General features: G+C 43.7%; 1 long non-coding RNA gene across 1 annotated transcript; it reads right to left on the reverse strand.

Annotated features, from left to right (window-relative positions):
- Positions 1-1,963: 1,963 nt before the first annotated feature.
- Positions 1,964-20,789, reverse strand: LOC116982562. Its single transcript, XR_004414495.1, has 3 exons — positions 20,113-20,789; positions 7,950-7,957; positions 1,964-1,973 (listed from the first exon to the last, which is right to left on the reverse strand). It is a non-coding gene; the product is annotated as an uncharacterized LOC116982562 (long non-coding RNA).
- Between the last annotated feature and the right edge of the window lie 819 nt (positions 20,790-21,608).

Consider the following 21,608-nt stretch of genomic DNA (forward strand, 5'->3'; position numbering starts at 1 on the left):
CTTCATAAGACAGTCCTGACATCCCAGGAATCAGTCTGGTGAACCTTCTCTGCACTCCCTCTATGGCAATAATGTCCTTCCTCAGATTTGGAGACCAAAACTGTACGCAATACTCCAGGTGTGGTCTCACCAAGACCCTGTACAACTGCAGAAGAACCTCCCTGCTCCTATACTCAAATCCTTTTGCTATGAAATTTGCTATTATGAGTTTTCACAGAGTAATATGTTTACATATCTGTTGTGCTGCTGCAAGTAAGAATTTTAATGTTCTGCTTTGAGACATATAAAAATAAAACACTCCTGACTCTTGACTTCATTGCATCTCCATTAAACAGGAAGGTTAGCTGCACGGCCGAGGATGGACAGCAGAGGGAGCAGCTCTCCCCAAGCAACCTTGCAGCATTCAGCATTACAATGAAGGATGTGTGTTATACTCTGCTGCTGATTTAAAAAAACTCATTTTATTATGACTTTTAGTGTAAGGATCAAAGTTCATGCTGAAATCAAGGACAGGGAAAGACTTCAAACAAATTTAGAAAAAAATAGTGAAGGGGCGATAGAACCTGCCTCAATCACCTCCTCCGGCAGCTCATTCCATACACCCACCACCTTTTGTCGGGTGGGTGATTGCAACCTTCACGTGGTCCGCCCTGTTTCGACGACTGCAATCAACATGGTGTGTACAATCAAATAGAACAAGTTAGGCTGTGCACACTATAAGCAAGAAGAAGAAGACCACCACCCTTTGTATAAAAAGTAACCCTTTAGATTCCTATTACATCTTTCCCCCTCACCTTAAACCTATTGCCTCTGGTTCTCGATTCCCCTACTCTGGACAAAGACTCTGTGTGTCTACCCGATCTATTTCTCTCATGATTTTGTACACTATGCTTATTACTTATTAGAAATCTATCTACCTTAGTCTTCAATGTACCCAATGACTCTTCCCCACAGCTCACTCTAGTCAAGAGTTCAAAATCCAGTCAAGTCAAGTCACTTTTATTTCAATAGCACATTTAAAAAACAACTCTCGTTGGCCAAAGTGCTTTACATTGGTGGAGGTACTAACGTTATACATCTCTCTCAGAGAAAATAAAATCTTCCACATCACATCATTAAATGGGCAGCCCTTTATTCTGAAATCGTGCCCTCTGTTTTTGGATTTTCCCATTAATTGAAATGTCCTCTTAGCATTTACCCTGCTTAGCCTTCCAAATAACCTAATGTGTATTCATGAGATTGGCTCTCATTCTTCTAGAGTCCCACCTTTTCTATCCTTTCCTTATCGGATAACTCCATCCCTGGATACATCCCACTAAACCGCTGAATCGCCTGCAATGAAATAATATCTTTCCTCCCACGTGAACTATAATTGTTCACTGTATTCTATATGTGATCCCAGTAGGGCCTTGTACAGTTGCCTGCTATTACACTCCAACCCATTAGAAAAAGTTTTTTTCCTGATACATGCTGTACCAGTGTGTGTTAGCCTTCTGTGTTTCATGCACAAAGCCCCCAAAGCTTGTAGTGTTGCAGCTTGCTGCAATTTCTCTCTATTTAAATAACACTCAGTTCTTTTGTTCTTCCTTTCAAAATGATGTTAAGGTATCAGCGATGTAAGGATGTTAAAGTGTGGCACAGTGGTGCAGCGGTAGAATAGTTACCTTACAGCACCAGGGATCCTGACTGTGGGTGCTGTCTGTTTGGAGTTTGTATGTTCTTCCTGTGACACATGGATTTTCTCCAGGTGCTCATGTTTCCTCCCACATTCCAAAGAGGTACAAGTTTGTAGGTTAATTGGCTTTGATAAAATTGTAAATTGTCCTTAGTATGTAGGATAGCGCTAGTGTATGGGGTTATCGCTGGTCGGCATGGACTTGATGGGCCGAAGGATCTGTTTCCACGCTATATCTCCAAAGTCTAATGTCTAAAGTAAAGTGTAAAGTGAGCAACTTCACATTTTTACACATTGTCTTCTCTTTCCAAATCACCAAACCTACGAATGACTGGACTGTATCATAACTACAGTGCCCTCTATAATGTTTGGGACAAAGACCCATCATTTATTTATTTGCCTCTATACTCCGCAATTTGAGATTTGTAATAGACAAAAAATCCCATGTGGTTAAAGTGCACATTGTCAGATTTTATTAAAGGGTATTTTTATACATTTTGGTTTCACCATGTAGAAATTACAGCTGTGCTTATACATATTGCCTTATACTGTATACTGTATTATACTGTGTACTGTATTATACATACAACACTGCCCAGTCCATCATCGGCTCTGACCTTCCTTCCATCGAGGGGATTTATCGCAGTCGCTGCCTCAAAAAGGCTGGCAGTATCATCAAAGACCCACACCATCCTGGCCACACACTCATCTCCCTGCTACCTTCAGGTAGAAGGTACAGGAGCCTGAAGACTGCAACAACCAGGTTCAGGAATAGCTACTTCCCCTCAGCCATCAGGCTATTAAACCTGGCTCAGACAAAACTCTGATTATTAGCAACCACTTTCTGTTATTTGCACTACCAGTTTATTTATTCATGTGTGTATATATTTATATCATGGTATATGGACACATTTATCTGTTTTGTAGTAAATGCCTACTATTTTCTGTGTGCTTAAGCAAAGCAAGAATTTCATTGTCCTATACAGGGACACATGACAATAAACTCACTGAACTTGAACTTGAACTTATTCCCCCCCATTTCAGGGCATCATAATGCTAGGGACACATGGCTTCAAAGGAGTTTGTAATTGCTCAGGTGTGTTTAAATGCCTCCTCAATGCAGGTATAAGAGATTTCTCAGCACCTAGTCTTTCCTCCAGTTTTTCCATCACCTTTATTGCTGTTTATCAACAGGAGGACCTAAGTTGTGCCAATGAAAGTCAAAGAAGCCATTATGAGACTGAGAAACAAGAATAAAACTTATCGAGACATCCACCAAAATCAACTGTTTGGAACATTATTAAGAAGAAAGAGAGCACTGGTGAGCTTACTAATCGCAGAGGACTGGCAGGCCAAGAAAGACCTCCACAGCTGATGACAGAATAATTCTCTCCATAATAAAGAAAAATCCCCAAACACCTGTCCGACAGATCAGAAATACTCTTCAGGGGTCAGGAGTGGATTTGTTAAAGACCACTGTCCTCAGAAGACTTCATGAACAGAAATACAGAGGTCTACACTGCAAGATGCAAACCACTGGTTAGCTGCAAAAATAGGATTTTGTTGACATCCTTCCTATAATTGGGCGACCAAAATTGTACACCATACTCCAGATTTGGTCTCACCAATGCCTTGTACAATTTTAACATTACATCCCAGCTTCTATACTCAATGCTCTGATTTATAAAGGCTAGCATACCAAAAACATTCTTTACCACCCTATCTATATGAGATTCCACCTTCAAGGAACTATGCACGGTTATTCCCAGATCCCTCTGTTCAACTGTATTCTTCAATTCCCTACCATTTACCATGTACGTCCTATTTTGATTTGTCCTGCCAAGGTGTAGCACCTCACATTTATCAGCATTAAACTCCATCTGCCATCTTTCAGCCCATTCTTCCAAATGGCCTAAATCACTCTGTAGACTTTGGAAATCCTCTTCATTATCCACAACACCCCCTATCTTGGTATCATCTGCATACTTACTAATCCAATTTACCACACCTTCATCCAGATCATTGATGTACATGACAAACAACAAAGGACCCAACACCGATCCCTGAGGCACCCCACTAGTCACCTGCCTCCAACCCGACAAACAACCATCCACCATTACCCTCTGGCTTCTCCCATTCAGCCACTGTTGAATCCATCTTGCTACTCCTGCATTTATACCCAACAGTTGAACCTTCTTAACCAACCTTCCATGAGGAACCTTGTCAAAGGCCTTACTAAAGTCCATATAGACAACATCCACTGCTTTACCCTCGTCAATTTCCTTAGTAACCTCTTCAAAAAATTCAAGAAGATTAGTCAAACATGACCTTCCAGGCACAAATCCATGCTGACTGTTCCTAATCAGACCCTGTTTATCCAGATGCTTATATATATTATCTCTAAGTATCTTTTCCATTAATTTGCCCACCACTGAAGTCAAACTAACAGGCCTATAATTGCTAGGTTTACTCTTAGAACCCTTTTTAAACAATGGAACAACATGCGCAGTACGCCAATCCTCGGGGACTATTCCCGTTTCTAATGACATTTGAAATATTTCTGTCATAGCCCCGGCTATTTCTACACTAACTTCCCTCAATGTCCTAGGGAATATCCTGTCAGGACCTGGAGACTTATCCACTTTTATATTTTTCAAAAGTGTCAGTACTTCTTTTACTTTGAAACTCATAGTATCCATAGCTACTCTGCTAGTTTCCCATACCTCACATAATTCAATATCCTTCTCCTTGGTGAATACCGAAGAAAAGAAATTGTTCAATATCTCCCCCATCTCTTTTGGCTCTGCAGATAGCTGTCCACTCTGACTCTCTAATGGACCAATTTTATCCCTCGTTATCCTTTTGCTATTAATATAGCTGTAGAAACCCTTTGGATTTACTTTCACCTTACTTGCCAAAGCAACCTCATGTCTTCTTTTAGCTTTTCTAATTTCTTTCTTAAGATTCTTTTTACATTCCTTATACTCCACAAGCACCTCATTTACTTCATGCTGCCTATAATTATTGTAGATCTCCCTCTTTTTCCGAACAAGATGTCCAATTTCCCTTGAAAACCAGGGCTCTTTCCAATTTTTACTGTTTCCTTTCAACCGAACAGGAACATAAAGATTCTGTACTCTTAAAATTTCCCCTTTAAATGTCCTCCATTTCTCTTCTACATCCTTCCCATAAAACAAAATGTCCCAGTTCACTCCTTTTAAATCATTTCGCATCTCATCAAAGTTAACCTTTCTCCAATCAAAAATCTCAACCCTAGGTCCAGTTCTGACCCTCTCCATAATTATATTGAAACTAATGGTATTGTGATCACTGGACCCGAAGTGCTCCCCAACGCATACCTCCGCCACCTGTCCCGTCTCATTTCCTAACAGGAGGTCCAACACTGCCCCTCCTCTAGTAGGTACCTCTATGTATTGCTGCAAAAAACTATCCTGCACACATTTTACAAACTCCGAATGTGTTTCCCAGTCTATGTGTGGAAAGTTGAAATCTCCCACAATCACTACTTTGTGCTTACTACTAATATCTGCTATCTCCTTACATATTTGCAATTTTACCGACGTCTGAAGAAGGGTCTTGACCCAAAACCTCCCCCATTCCTTCTATCCAGAGATGTTACCTATCCCGCTGAGTTACTCCAGCATTTTGTGTAGATCTTCGATGTAAACCAGCACCTGCAGTTCCTTCCTACACATTTAACCTACAAACATGTCCGTCTTTGGAGTGTGGGAGGAAGAAACGGAAACAAGGAGAACAAACAAACTCCGTACAGACAGCACCCTTAGTCAGGATTGTACCCGGTCTCTGGTGCTGCAAGGCAGCAACTCTACCGCTGCGCCACTGTGCCACACTGTCCTGAGTGAAATATACTTCATGGAATATACATTAAAGCAGATTGATGGATTGGTTATGGGATTTTGCTGTTTAGGGGACATTGGCTGCAACAGAGATTGTAGTTAAACACTGTTTTGCAAAAGATGTAACATTCCTTTGTGTAAGCTTGCAAGTCACTATATAGAATGCAAGTCCTTTTATAAGGAGGGATAAGAAGTGATCAAAGTTTGGTCAAAGAGGTGGTTTTGGGGAGGTTTTGAGAGATAAGTGGAGAGGTTTAGGGGAGGATTTTCAGAGGTCATTGAGTAACATCGTCAGGAATTAGGCTTGACGTGAATTGAAGCCTAATTCTGATGGCCTTGTAAAGAGAAATAAAGCAAACACACATCTATGATATAAAGAGCCCGGGGCAGAGGCAACAGATCAAATGTTGCTACAACAGGCCAGGCTGTTATAGCAATGAAAAGACATTTATTCTGAGGTATTGCATTATTGTTTATTCTCAGGATTAGGGTCATGGGTAGGGGAGGCATTCATCTAGGGGATGACAATTCTTCCCACACCAACACTGTACAATATTGCAAGCAGGCATTGAGTCTCCATCCACATTACCGATGGAAAAGTATATATTTTCATCTTTGTGTCTGCTGCTTCGTACTAGTGTTTACACTGCATACAAGCCCCTTCCCACACCATCTAATCCAACATATCATAAAGTCATAGAGTGATACTGTGTGGAAATGGGCCCTTCGGCCCAACTTGCCCACACCGGTCAACATGTCCAAGCTACACTAGTCCCACCTGCCTGCGTTTGGTCCATATCACTCCAAACCTGTCCAATCCATGTACCTGTCCTTAAATGTTGGGATAGTCCCTCCTCAACTACCTCCTCTGGCAGCTTGTTCCATACACCCACCATCCTTTGTGTGAAAAAGATTCCTGTTAAATCTTTTCCCCTTTACCTGAAACCTATGTTCTCTGGACCTCGATTCACCTTCTCTGGGCAAGAGACTCGGTGCATCTACCCGATCTATCCTTCAGTTCTCACAGAGTTTATTCATGCCAACTATGCCAGAAGGTAACTGGTGGGTTACACAGCGGCGCAGCGGTAGAACTGCTGCCTTACAGCGCCAGAGCCCCGGGTTCGATCCTGACTACAGCTGCTGTCTATACGGAGTTTGTAGATTCGCCCTATGACCACGTGCGTTTTCTCCAGTTTCACGTTTGTAGGTTCATTTGCTTCGGTAAAATCTGTTAAAATTGTCCCTAGTGTGTAGGATAGTGGGAGTGTACAAGCTGGTTAGCACGGACACAGTGAGCTTGTTTCCGCGCTGTATCTCTAAAGATAATATGTCACATGCTCACCATCCTTTCTTGAATTCCCCTCTTTGAATTTATTAACAGCTATTTTTTATTTATGACCCCTAGTTCTCGACTCTTTCACAAATTGAACTGTTAACAGTGGGGCTAATACAGCACTTAGATGGATTTTCAGCGGCTATGATTATAAATCAATGGAATGGCATCTTCGGAGAGAGATACAGTTCATTGAAAGGTCATCAACTTGAAGTGTTAGTTTTATAAATCGTTGTGCTATATGTATCCCTCACCCTTTCCTTTAGCAAGCTTCCATTCCCCACGTACGTACCTTGTCTCTGGGAAGGAGAATGTCTGCTGTTCCTGACTCACTAACTTGATGGGGATTGTGCTTATTCATTCATGGGATGGTTAGTTTCGAGATACAGCGTGGTAACGGGCCCATCGGCCCACGGAGTCCGTGCCGACCAGCGATTACGGCACAATAGTGCTATCCTACCAACTAGGGACAATTTACAATTTTTACCGAAGCCAATGGACCTACAAACCAGTACGCCTTTGGAGTGTGGGAGTAAACGGAGCATCCGGAGGAAACCCACGTGATCACAGGGAGAACGTACAAACTCCATACAGACAGCACCCGTAGTCAGATCGAACCTGGGTAAGGCAGCAACTCTACCGCTGCGCCACTGTGCCACCCTAAGGAAAGGCATTTGTCTTGTCTCAAAAAGATCACAAACCACTTCCCCACACGACCGTCAGTGTTAACAAGCTAATATTTAGTAAATATAGCAGCCTCTAGACAAAACATAAGGATATAAAACCATACGAATATAGGAGCATGAACGGACCACACAGTCCAACCCATCATTCGATATGACCTGGCTTATCCGCCCCAGGTCTCAACTCTTCCTGGGTGCTCATGCCCCACAGCACTCAATGCCTGGACCTTTCAAAAGGTTATCCACCTTCCCTTTAAATACTCCCACTGATCTCACCTCCACAACCCTCTGGGGCAGAGAATTCCAGAGATTCATCAGCCGTTGGGAGAAGAAAGTCGTACGCACCCCAGTCTTAACTAATCTCCTTCTAATCTTGTAACTATGATCCCTCGTAGGATGTCTGTTCACTTGGTCCACAACATTTACCCTGTTCTGCCCTCCATGATCATGGGGAGAACGTGCAAACTCCTTACGGGCAGCACCCGAGGTCAGGATCGAACGTGGGTCTTTCGTGCTGTGTGGCAGCAGCTCCATCAGCAGTGACACTTGCCACATCTGTAACATTAAGCAGCTGAGAATGTCAGGTTTTAAGCACCTATTATCCCACCATAAGCCTGGAGAATTGATAAGCTACTGTGAATCATAACAATGGTCCGATGGAGAGAACAAAATGAGCATCATTTTATTTCCAATTACTATAATTTTATTTTCCCTCCATGTTCAAATGGGATAATTAGCTTATGATAGAGTTATGTATAGAAGTGAAATGTTTTCAGAAAGGCTGAACCACAGGCTCTCCCATTACTGGGAACATCCTTTCCATGTCCACTCTGTCCAGGCCTTTCATTATTTGTTAGGTTTCAATGAGATCCCCCCCCCCATCCCTTCATCCTCAGAAACCCCAGTGAGTACAGGCCCACAGCCATCAAACGTTCCCCATACATTAGCCCAATCATTCCTGGGATGATTCTTGTTAGCCTCCTCTGGATCCTCTCCTCCTTCCTCAGATATGGGGCCCATAAACTGCTCACAATATTCCAAATATGGCTTCACCAGCACCTGATAAAGCCTCAGCATTGCATTCTTACCTTCACTGTAAAAGCTATCTATGAAAGCTATCTTCGAAAATAAAAGATTTTGCAAGAAACGGACATGGAATATGGAATGGAGTCTGAAGAAGGGTCTCAACCCGCCGAGTTACTCCAGCTTTTTGTGTCTACTGCTTCTTGGGTGGAATGGAGCATTGGGATTGTCAGAGTAACCCCTGCCACAGTAAATGCACTGAAGTTTATTTAACATTGACTTGATTTGCCACGGTTCATCTGATCATGTGTCATCAAACAACTTTCTGTCGTGAGTGTCAATAGGCATTTAGCAGATCCATAATGGTCTAGGAAGCCCGACGGCAGTGCATCATTGGCAGCTGTAAAACAGTGCAAGTTTCCAAGATGGAGAGAAAGTTTAATAGGATGTATAATGTAATTGTACCTGCTGCATCGGCAAAACTAATGGTGCAGGAACTTCTATCAATACAGCGTCATGTCTGATGTAAATGATTTAATTCTACGATAACAACAATTGTTTCCAACATTGCAGCATCACATTAACCGTTTTAGATCAATATTCTGTGCAGATCACTGGTCTATGTTATCCCACTTTCTCATCCAATCCCGATAGGGAGGTGGCACGGCAGTCGAGGTCATGACCAGTGACCCGTACTGTTGCCACGCAACGCCAACTGGAGTACACGCGTTGAACTGCAGGTAAGCACTTACCATGGCTTCCACTGTAACGGGCCCGTCTTCTGTCCCAGCATCCGGACTCCAGGCTGACTGGTTCCACACTCGCGGACCCCGGGCCGTCTAACCCCGCGGCCGGGGGTGGGTGGGGGTTGCTGATGCATCCCGGCCAGTGACTCTGGGTGGGCGGAGGGACCAGACTGTCCCCAACTCTGCTGCAGCTGACGGGGACGTTACATGGGTTTTCGTTCCCGTGTGTCCGCTGCCTGGAGCCGTGGCCCCGCTCCACCCAGCCCTGTGTGTGGGCGCTGCCGACCCACAGCCCGTGACAGGGAGGGTGGACAGCGCTGACCCCGGGGAGGAAAGTGGGGGCTGTCCCGAGGGATGTGCTGTTTCGGCTGCTTACACCTTGGTGCTTGGTTTCAGTGCAAAGATACTAGAGCATTTGGTTCAGAGCGCTCCACTATTATTTACAGCGCATAAATCGACCATTTTGATGGGTTTTTAACAGGTAAGAAAGTCCGCGTTCCGTGTGTTAACAGTGTGTGCCGGAAGCTGCCATGTCCTCCAGACGGATTGAGCTGCTCAGTGCATCACGCCCTTTGACCCAATGACCTTACTGGCAACCCCCATATACACTCGGGGCAATTTTACAAAGGCCAATTAACCTACAAACCCGCATGTCTTTGGGATGTGGGAGGAAACTGGAGCACCCGGAGGAAACCCACGCGGTGACAGGAGAGTGTGCAAACTCCACACGGACAGCAGCGTGGTCAAGATCGAACCTGGGTCTCTGGCGCTGTGAGGCAGCGGCTCGTCATGTTGCACTGCTGCTCCGTTTGTGAAGAGGACCCAGAGGTCCTGCAAAGGTACCCGCAGTAAAATTCTAATAATCCTCTAAATGACTGTCCGGAAATCTCAATGGTTTGATTCACCTGTCCGATTCACAGGTGATGTTCGCTGCACTCCCCTGAATCTTAACAGGCACCATTTCCCAAACACCAGCAGCATAATCAAGGGCGAGTCTCACCCCCGGCCATTCCCTCGTCTCTCCTCTCGCATTGGGCAAGAGGTACAGAAGTGTGAGAACGCACACCTCCAGATTCAGGGACAGTTTTTTCCCGGCTGTTATCAGACAAATGAACTATCCTATCACCAACAAGAGAGTGGTTCCTGACCTACCATCTACCTCATTGAAGACCATCTGTCTATCTTTAATCAGACTTTACTGGACTTTATGCTGCGCTAAACGTTATTCCCTTTATCGTGTATCTGTACACTGTGTGTGAATGGATCGAATGTAATCCTGTATAGTCTCTCGGTTGACTGGTTAGCACGCAACAACAACTTTCTACTGTACCTCGGTACATGTTACAATAAACTAAACTAACTAAACAAAACACCCCAAAATTCACCAGCATTGCGATTCCCACACACTCCTTAACTCACTGGAGCCCGTTTCCTGCACTCTCCTAATACCCACTGGGCCCTGGTTACCGTGCACCCTTTAAACTTACCAGGTTTACTGTGTAACATCTGAGAAAGGGGTGAATTTAAAGTGCCTTGTGGAATCGACATCCAAATAGTTTGGAAAATTCGGTCAGGCAAGCAGCATCAACTTGCAGAGGATGCGGGGTTACCGGAGCAACACTGGAGACGGGTTACAGGAATGGGCACGAGTTGGCAGGTAAAGTGTAATGTGGGACATTGGAAGGTTAGCACTTTGTAAAGAAGAGACAGAGAGTCACAGAATCACAGCACGGGAACAGGCCCTTCGGCCCAACTCATCCATACTGACAAGCTTGCTCCGCTTGTCTTTCCACGTCCGGCACAGTACCACAGCGGTAGAGATGGGTTGAGACACTTCTTCAGTTCTGGTGAGCTCTGGAGCCAGGTACCTTGGGTCACAAGGCAGAAACGAAGGATGCTAAAACCCTTCAAACTAACTTGCAGAAGGTTTATGACGTGGGAATTTACAGACTTACAGCGAGGGGGAGAAAGAGGCAAAAAACTAACTCTCAAATTGGTGAAATGGTTGATCACAATCGGAAACGTCACCTATTCCTTTTCTCCAGCGATGCTGCCTGCCCCGCTGAGTTACTCCAGCTGTTTGTATCTATCTTCAGTGTGAACCAGCATCTGCAGTTCCTTCCTACACGCCAGAATTGATGCCGTTTTATTATATTCCACTCTGTTTATGAAACAGATAGATTATTTTACCCCAATGAGATGTGCATTCATTTTATTCAGGATGTTGTATTTTTTTTAATTTTTAGCAGGAATCCTGGAGGGAGTTGTAAGTCAGATAATTTATTATCTGCGACATTTAGCTGGCTGAGGTACTGCACTACTATTTAATGGACTGTTGTTTGATGCTAAGATCAGAGAAAGCTGTTCCTAAAAGTTTCTAATTCTTGGGTATAATTAGGGGGAGAGCGCAGGCTGTCTTTAAAGAAAAGCAAAACAAAAGTAGTCCATTTATCAATGACTCGAAAGTTCCTAACGAGGCCACGGCAGGGGTTCTCAAATAGATGGAAAGTGAATTTCTTTTAACAGTCAAATTTAAAACTTAATTTTAAATTTAAATCTTAAATACGCTTAATTTAAACTTAAATTTTGAATACACTTGGCCAGGCCGACCCTGCAATACTACCAGGACAACTGACGGCACGGTGGCGCAGCGGTAGAGTTGCTGCCTACAGCGCCAGAGACCCGGGTTCTATCCTGACTATGGGTGCTGTCTGTACGGAGTTTGTACCTTCCACTCGTGACCGCGTGGGTTTCCACTGTTTTCTCCGGTTTCTTCCCACATTTCAAAGATGTACTGGTTTGTAGGTTAATTAAAAATTGTAAATAGTCTCTGATGTGTAGGATAGTGCCAGTGAATGGGGTGATCGCTGGTCGGTGCGGACTCAGTGGGCCGAAGGGCCTGATTCCGTGCTCTATCTCTAAAGACTAAAGTCCAAAGTCTAAAAGTCCAAAGTTTCCTCAAATCTCGTGAACCACAGGGCATAGGTTTAGGGTGAGGGGGGATGAAAGCTTGTAGGAATCTGAGAGGTAACTTTTTCACACAATGGCTGTTGGGTTTATGGAACGAGCTGCCGGAGGTGGTTGTTGAGGGAGGGACTATTGCAAATTTCATGCCGAAATTAGATAGGTACATGGATAGGTGAGGTTTAGAGGGATATGGACCAAACGCAGGCAAGTGGAACTAGGGTAGATGGGACAAGTTGGTCGGTGTGAGAAAATGGGCCAAATGGCCTGTTTCCTATGACTCTAAATCCATTCCCTTACGAATCATTGCTTGGAACTTCGAGTGAGCCCCGCAAGGCGTCTCCATTTGAAACTGTGGTCTGCCAGTGAAGGCAACACTGGGTGGCCCATCCGCCATTACAATGCCAGATACATATGCCATTCTGTTTAATTGCTTTGCCAAATTGTCCAAACATGGTAGGTTTATGAAGTTATTTATAACAACTACTTGGTCACAATGAGGAACAGTTGTATTGAAAGCCAGCAATTGCAACAGCCTGTGGAAATAGTCAGGCAGATATCTCGGCGTTAAATTAGGAGCAGATGGAGTTCCCTCCCTTTGCCAAGCGGCAGCCCATTATCCAAATACTGGATATTGCTTGTAAAGCAAACAGATGCTCCACTTATTCTTTATACTTTTCTGTAAAAGAAAACATATTTTCTTTTTCAGAAAAAAGGGCCGGCACAGTGGCTCAGCGGTAGAGTCTCACAGCCTCACAGCGCCAGAGACCCAGGTTAGATCCTGACCACGGGTGCTGCCTGGACAGAGTTTGTACCTTCTCCCTGTGGCCTGCGTGGGTTTTCTCCAGGTGCACCGGTTTCCTCTCACACTCCAAAGATGTACAGGTTTGTAGGTTAATTGGCTTCGGTAAAAATTGTACATTGCCCCTAGTGTGTATGTTAGTGCTAGTGTACGGGGTGATCACTGGTCAGCATGGACTCGGCGGGCTGAAGGGCCGTTTCCCGCCCTCTATCTCTAAACGACACTACCCTCCCCATCCTAGTTGTCACTGTCGACCTGCTGTGCTTCACTGTTTGGATCACTCGTTACCATCTTCCCCACAGCCAACAATGGGCCATTGTGGGCTCCACCTTTCCTTGAACTTCTTTGCATTTTGCATATCATTCATTCATTTGATTTATGTACCTTTTTATATCTCCCGTTTCCCTCTCCCCTGACTCTCAGTCTGAACATGCCCCATTTATACTAGCTCCACCTGCCTACCTTTGCTCCATATTCCTCTAAACCTATCCTATCCATGTACCTGTCTGAGAGTTTCTTAAAAGTCATATAAGAGCTTTCACAGATCTGCAAAGGTAACCCAGATCACCATCATACTCCTCTTCTCTCATCTGAAACCCATTTGTTTCCTTTTCATCTCTAGCCTTTGTCAAGCTATCTGCCAGTCAACCCCCCCCCCCCCCCCCCCCCCCCCACCCCCCCACGTCATCTGTATCCACCTAACACCCGCCTGGCTCTGTCGTGTCCCCACCTCTTTTCCAGCTTTCTTCCCCCTACTACAATCAATCTGAAAGTGGTCCTAACCTAAAACATCACCTATCCAGAGATGCAGCCTGACCCGCTGAGTTGTTCCAGCACTTTGTGTTCTAATCATTTTTCAGAACTGTGTTAATTGGCCTCTGTAAGTTACCCCTAGTGTGTCGGGAGGGATGTGAAAGTGGGATAACATAGAAATAATGTTTATGGATGAATAAATATCTTCACAAATGGAGAATGAATGCTTTGTAGCAATTTTCATGCCGCGTTATGTGTAATGCAGAACTCTATTTCTCCTTTAGATAGACACAAAATGCTGGCATAACTCAGCGGGACATGCAGCATCTCTGGAGAGAAGGAATGGGTGACGTTTCGGGTCGAGTCGTCAGAAGGGTCTCGACCCGAAACGTCACCCACTCCTTCTCTCCAGATGCCGCCTGCCCCGTTGAATTACTCCAGCTTTTTGTGTCTATCTTCGGTTTAAACCAGCATCTGCAGTTCCTTCCTATCCATTTCATCTTTCATGGTTTTTTCCAAAAATCCGCACTTCACTTGTTAAAGGTCTGCTGCCTTCCCGTTCCGTAATTACAGCCTCCACTTTTACCCCCAACATCTCCACAAATATCCTGCTCCTCTGAAACGTCCTCATCCTTTACCAGCTCGTTCATTACTTCACGCTTCTCCACACGGAACTGTGCTAGCCGCCTGTCTGCTTACTTTGTTATCTTCTGTTCCACTGCCAAATTTCCTCTGAGTTAGCCAATTTGGTGTCATCAAGAAATGCTGCTATCATTGCACTTGGCACAATTTATTCGTCATTAGAACACAAAGGAGGTCTCTATCCTACTTAGACATATCATTATCCCAACTCTCTTTACTTCAGGCCTATCTCTGGTTTAGTTTAGTTTAGTTTAATGTATTGTCACATGTGCAGTGAAAAGCTTTTGTTGCAAGCTAACCAGTCAGCAATATAATGTCCAGTAAAATCCAATTGAAGGTAGTCCAAGGGTCTCCCTCTGGCTGTATAATAATTAAGGGCCTGTCCCACTTGGCGATTTTTTTCAGCTATTGTCGACATCATTGACTGACTTATCAGGTCACCGAAAAATTTGTGGCGTGATGCGGAGGTGACGCGGCGCGATGACGTTTGACGCGCCGTGTTTTTTCAAGTGTCACAACATTTTTTTGGTCTTCGCTGGATTTTGAAATGTTCAAAATCTTTTGGCAACACTGATATGATGCCGGCAGCAGCCGAAAAACTTGCCAAGTGGGACAGGCCATTAACACACTAACAATTTTCAGTGTGTTAATACAGTATCATGCAATCAACGAATCCTGAATAAATGAATGTCATCGCCTTGCCTGTTATCTCTATGGTTAACCATACTTTGGGCTCTTACTAATATATTGTTATAGAGTCATACAGCATGGAATCCCCCTTCAGCTTAAACCTATGTCCTCTGGTCCTCGATTCCCCTACTCTGGGCAATAGATTCTGTGCATCTACCTGATCTATTCCTCTCATGATTTCATACACCTCTGTAAGGTCACCCCTCATCCTATCTACGTTCTACAATTTACTATTTTAAATTAAATCAGCAGGCAAGGAAAGAACTCTTAAATTATTAAATACAGAACACATGCGTTGTTATTATAACATCCAATATGGTAAACTGTATTTGCTTATAATATAACTGGCTTAGCTGGAATTATTATATAAAAGCGAAAAGCTGAATTGCACAGTTGCCTTAATCATCTGCTTTGCACTTTAGATTCTGCGCTTACACAAGAGACATTGCTGCCAAACATTATAAAGCAAACCTCCTGGGAGAGCTGTTAGGCTGATGTCTCATTACATGATTATTGAGAATTCATAGTGACAGCTCAGGAAAAGAAATTGTATAGCAGCTTATTTTTCAACAAGCTGATTAGCGTGTCCTCGAAGATGGTTAAAACCTAATTCTCCATTGAGGTCAGCATTAATTAAAAATAGTGCGAACGTACCTGTTACCTTTCGAAAAGGGAGAGGAGGAAGCTGAGACTCAGAAAAAGGTGGCAGTGAATAATAGAGTCGCAGAATCACAGAGAACTGAGACACTATTCAGCCCATCATCGTTCATGCTATCAAGTATCCACCTGGAAGCCCATTCACAAACACTTGGTCCTCAGGTTTCTATGCTTTAGGATTCAAGTGCTCGTCTGTCTGTCTGTCTGTCTGTCTGTCTGTCTGTCTGTCTGTCTGTCTGTCTGTCTGTCTGTCTATCTCTAAAACTCTCATCTTGTTTGTTTCTATGTCTGTCTGTGTGTTTATGTGCCTGTGTGTCTGTGGTGTCATGAATTACGACAAAACGGTACACTAGAGCGCTACAATTTTTGGACCACCTTACTCACCATTTTCCTGTGGTGTGTTTTATCAAAGTTTCGTTCAGATTGATGTTATATTTTACAAGTTTTTCACATTATTAACTTTACAAAATCCAGTTTGAGAAATAAATGACGAGGTTGCAGTGAGTTTCAGCTGTGACGTCACAATGGGATCTCATTTGCATAAATTGTCCATGAGCAGTGCTCCACCCCACAATGATGTCACAATGGGATCTCATTTACATTAAAAAATCTTGCTGTCCCCGATAAAAACACACTGGACACAGACACGGACATAGACACGGAGCCGCGCTCCTCCCTCCCCCTCCTGCGGATAACTGAAAGTCTCTCAGTGGGTGTGGGATTTAAAAATAACTGAAATTCAGTCAGTCAGTTTTTGATACTGAGGTCTGGAGCCGCGGGAGGTGGAGGGGGGATGGAGAGGCCTCCCTGCGGGCGCAGAGCACCATCCCCTGGACCCCACACTGACTCGAACCATAGCCCAGTTTTTTGGGGGAAACGGGTTGCGTTGGGGGAACGGGTGAGTGGTGCAGTATTGCGTTGGGGGAATGGGGCTCAATGGGTCCTACTTGGTCTAGCAGTTCTTAAATGTGTGTGAACGTTTCCCTCAACCACCCACTTATACAGTGTGTTCTATATTCCTCCCCCTCGGTGTGAAGACAAATCTTCCTATGATCCCATCTACCCTTAGTCCGTGCCTTAAACCCTTATCATCTTGGCACAGTGGTGCTGCAGTACGGTTGTTGCCTTTGTATGCTCCACCTGTGACCACATGGGTTTACTCCAGGTGTTCCGGTTTCCTCCCAAGCTCCAAAGGTTTGTTGGTTAATAGGTTGAGGTAAAATTGTAAATTGTCCCTCGTGTGAAGCAAAGACCTGGTGTATGGTCTGATCGCTGGTTGGCACGGACTCTGTGGGCTGAAGGGCCTGTTTCCATGCTGTATCGCCAAAGTCTTAGCCTCTTAGACATTTCTGCTATGGAGAAAAGTTTCCTATTATCTACCCTAACATTTTTGACAGCCAAAATGTGCAAGTGTTTTTAGGGGATCCAGAACTTCAAATGAAAATTGTTGGAAAGAACTGAACTGTTCACACAGTGTCCATTTTGACAGAGAGGATATTAGTTCACAAGTTTTCTCCCTTTAGAGGATACTGTGGAAAGTGCAGAAGATTATAGAAAGGAACGAATATGTGGAAGTGCAATTAAAAGAGGAGTAGGTCAAGGAAAGAAAGGATGCATTAAAAAAAAGCAAGTTAGATCAAAATAGTCCATAGATGTTTTATAAGTATATAATGTTCCAGGGGATAACTAAGAAAAATAAGGCAGGACCAATTAGCAACCAAGGATAACTTAATTGAAACTTACTGAATAATGAAAAGCCTGGATAGAGTGAATGTGGAGAGAATGTTTCCACGTGGGAGAGTCTAGGACCAGAGGTCATAGCCTCAGAATAATAAAAGGATGTACCTTTAGAAATGAGATGAGGGGGATTTTATTTAGTCAGATGAAGGCAAGTCTGTGGAATTCATTGCCACAGATGGCTGTGGAGGCCAAATTAATGGATTATTTCAAAGCAGAGATTGACAGATTCTTGATTAGTACGGGTGTCAGGGATTCCGGGGAGAAAGCAGAAGAATGGGGTTCAGAGGGAAAGATAGATCAGCCATGATTGAATGGCAGAGTAGAGTTGATGGGCCGAATGGCCTAATTCTGCTCCTGGAACCTATTAACATCAACCGCGTGTGTGGATGTGAGGAAAATGGGAACGTTTCTTACTGAATACTTCTTAGTTTAGTTTGGAGATACAGCATGGAAACTGGCCCTTCGGCCCATCTAGTGAATGCAAAATAATGAGAGCACACGTTGATCACTCTAATAGAACATAGATGTACATGATTTTATTTTTTTGATTTTTGTCAGAAATTACAGCAATATATTCATAAATACCTAATTACTACATTTAACAAATAATATATTACATTACAATAAATCCAAACAATATACTTAAAACATAATTTTCACAGCATAAACCCCCACTCCCAAAATCCCCAGACCTAATTATACTGGAAGCATCATCCTCCTCCTCCCTCGAGAAGTACGGCATATCAAATGTGCACAGGGTGTGTCAGAAGGTTCCTTCTAATCAGTGGCATGTTTACAGTTACAACGGCCAGCAAAGGCAGATCTGTGAGTGAGTGGGAAGCATGGAAGAGGCATGGACAATGGATCATCAGCAGTGGGTGTGATGTCTGTACACCAGGCGCGGTGACTACAGTGTGTTTTGGCAACTCAAGGGGGCCCCAAGGTAAATCGGCGACTGATTTGACTTGTTGCTACCCGCACCCGCTCAGAAACTGGCATTTCCACCGGCCCTTGAGCATTCCTCGTGCCACTGGTTGGCAAACCATGTTAAATATAGAAACTGATTGGAATTGTAGAGGTGGAGAGGAAATTTGCTACTTCAGTGAAACACTTGTCTCATCAATTCAAGTGTGTGAAGGCATTTACATGGTACCATTGGCATCTGTGTTTGTATTGTTGTAGAGCACTTTGTTAAATACAGACTGAACATTTTAGTTATAATGATACAGGAGGCCTTTTGGCCCATTGAGTCCATGCTAGCTCTGAGCAAAGCAATTCCATCAGTTCCATTCCTCCTCCTCCTCCTCTTATCTCCTTGTAGTCCTGTTATTTATTTTCACTTGCCCACCAATTCCATGTTGATCCTTTTTGCCTATTCTACGGATAAATGATGTGGATTTATTGGATTCTCCCATGAACAGCTCACTCACAGAGTCAAGGCAAAAAACCTACCAGCATGTCTTGGGCATTAGGATTGATGCCAAGTAGGAAGCTGTAGTGTAACACGTGGTGGTCAAAGCAGTTGATCTGGAGAAAAAAGGAACTGCAGGTACTGGAGACGCAAGCAAAACACAATGTGCTGGAGTAACTCAGTGGGTCAGGCAGCAGGTCTGGAGGAAATGAATAGGTGACGTTTCACGTCAGGACTGAAGAAGAGTCCCGACCCGAAATGTTGCCTATCCAAAGCAGTTGCACTATTGGATACCATTCAGTCTGGTCTGGGTCTGGCTGCTTATTTAAACTTCATAAGGATTTCTTCTTAGGCTAACTATATCACAGAGCATCATCCTCACATCCCACATAAAAGGCTATCCCAATGTCTGGGCATCCACAGCAATTGGGTGGATTTATAGGAGTCCCCCATGAACAGCTCACTCCCAGAAACAAGACTCACTCCCATTGAATACGGTAAGCATGTCATGTCATCAAAGGCCAATGAACCTCTAGTCTCACTAATACGTTATGATAGGATGGACATTTTTTGAAAGATATCAACATAAAATGTTAGTCACTTTTGAGATCAAATTTGTAAAAAAAAAACATTGGAACCTTTGGCTTCCCCATTCTTGAAGAGGATTGTGTTGCTTTTTAGTTGGTAATTTTGATCACGTTTATACTGTGGTGAACTAGTTGCCAGTTCAGGCGAGCAGAGTTCAATTAAGTGTCCCAATCAGTTGGAGATGTCAAACAGGAAAACCAATCAAATGCATGAAAAGTACGTGGAGCATGCTGTCTCCTGTAAGCTCCGTCCATTAGACTCAATGATGGAGAACCCATTCTATGTCTATTGTTGGGGTCATGGGTGGCGATCAGGTATTGAATTTCTGCTTTGAGCTTAACCTTATTAGAGAACACTTTGACCATTCTTGGCAGTTTTCTGGCAAAGAAAACCATAACTGTTTGATATTTGAAACTGAAAGAAAATGTTGGATCAACACATCAGCATCTGTGCAGTGAGAACAGAATTAATGTTTCAGGTCATTCATCTGGTTCTTTGTATCCTATTGACGTTAAGGTATAGGGGACATTGTTTCCTGTATCATAAGGTCGGTATCATACAAAGCTATTGACCGCAGTTGTTAACCTTGATCCCCTCTCCACAGATGTGCATTATTTTCCTTTTCATCATTTCAAAATGTGTTGATTATCTTTAAAAGTATATACCTAAAATATAGCCAGTTGCAATTTGGAAGCAGTGGAATATTCACACTTGGTAGATAAGATAAATCAGGATAAGGTCATTGTGAAGGAAGTAATTATATTTTGGGCAGCTCCATTCGGGAGGGAGAGAGTCTGTAAGAAGAACACAAACTTTGCATCAATCAGTGATGAAGTTCAAAAGCCTTCAAATAGTAATTGGAATGAACCAGATCTACAATAGTAACCCAGTGCACAATCAACTGTTAGTCAGTCTTTGGAGCCTAAACAACCCTCAGTAACTAACAAGCACCTTTGCAACTGTTAGAACAAGGCTCCACTTCTTAAGCTTTTGTAATTATTTCACGGTCTTTTGATTATATTTGTCATTAGATGTAGCAAGTGTGCCATTTTATTTAATGATGATGATTTTGTGCTATTTAATGTAATTGCTAAAGTTGATTTATGGTGAGAGGGGAAAGATTTAATAGGAACTGAGAGGTAACCTTTTCACACAAAGGGTGGGTGGGTGTACGGAACAAGCTGTCGGAGGAAGTAGTTGAGGCAGGGACTATCGCAACGATTAAGAACCATTTAGATAGGTACAGTACATGGATGGGATAGGTTTAGCGGGATATGGACCAGATGCAGGCAGGTGGGACAAGTGTAGATGGGGCATGTTGGCCGGTGTGGGCAAGTTGGGCCTGTTTCCATGCTGTAGGACGGACTCTATGACTCAATGATGCCAGTTGCTATATGTTGGCCAATAGACGGTTTGAAGCAAGTTGACAAATTGCCAGTCGTTTGAGCTCGCTGGTGGCCAGGAATGGTGGTGGTAAGACCCGCTACAGTGGTGGGGAGCCAATGTAGCAGGAGGGCTGGCTGGATACATAAGGTGAGTGAGATGGTGACTGCCTTGATTACTGAACCAGAGGGAGAACCGGGGTTGGGTTTGGACAGGGGAGGGGCGTGAGAAGCTTCATCAGGTACCTTTATCACCCCAACTGGGAATGTGTAGTTGAGCATGTACCACTGGTAAATATCAGAGAAAATACTATTTATCAATCTTCACAGGATTTCACCTCTCCAGTGTGTGTATTATCAGAGACAGTAATTACCCACCCCATCAGTGCAAATGAGCAACATCTAGACTTGACAAGATGGACAAATGGATAGAAACAAGGAACTGCAGATGCTGGTTTATCAAGGAAAGACAGAAAATGATGGAGTAACTCAGCAGGTCAGGCAGCATCCCTGGAGAACATGGATAGGTGACGTTTAGGGTCAAGAACTTTCTTCAGACTCAGTTGGTTTGACTGGAAACAGTAGGCAAATGAGATGGTGACTGTTGAGCCTGAAGAAGGGTCCTGGCCGAATGGATAGAT

Source organism: Amblyraja radiata, chromosome 17 (assembly GCF_010909765.2).
Source record: "Amblyraja radiata isolate CabotCenter1 chromosome 17, sAmbRad1.1.pri, whole genome shotgun sequence".
Lineage (NCBI taxonomy): Eukaryota > Metazoa > Chordata > Chondrichthyes > Rajiformes > Rajidae > Amblyraja > Amblyraja radiata.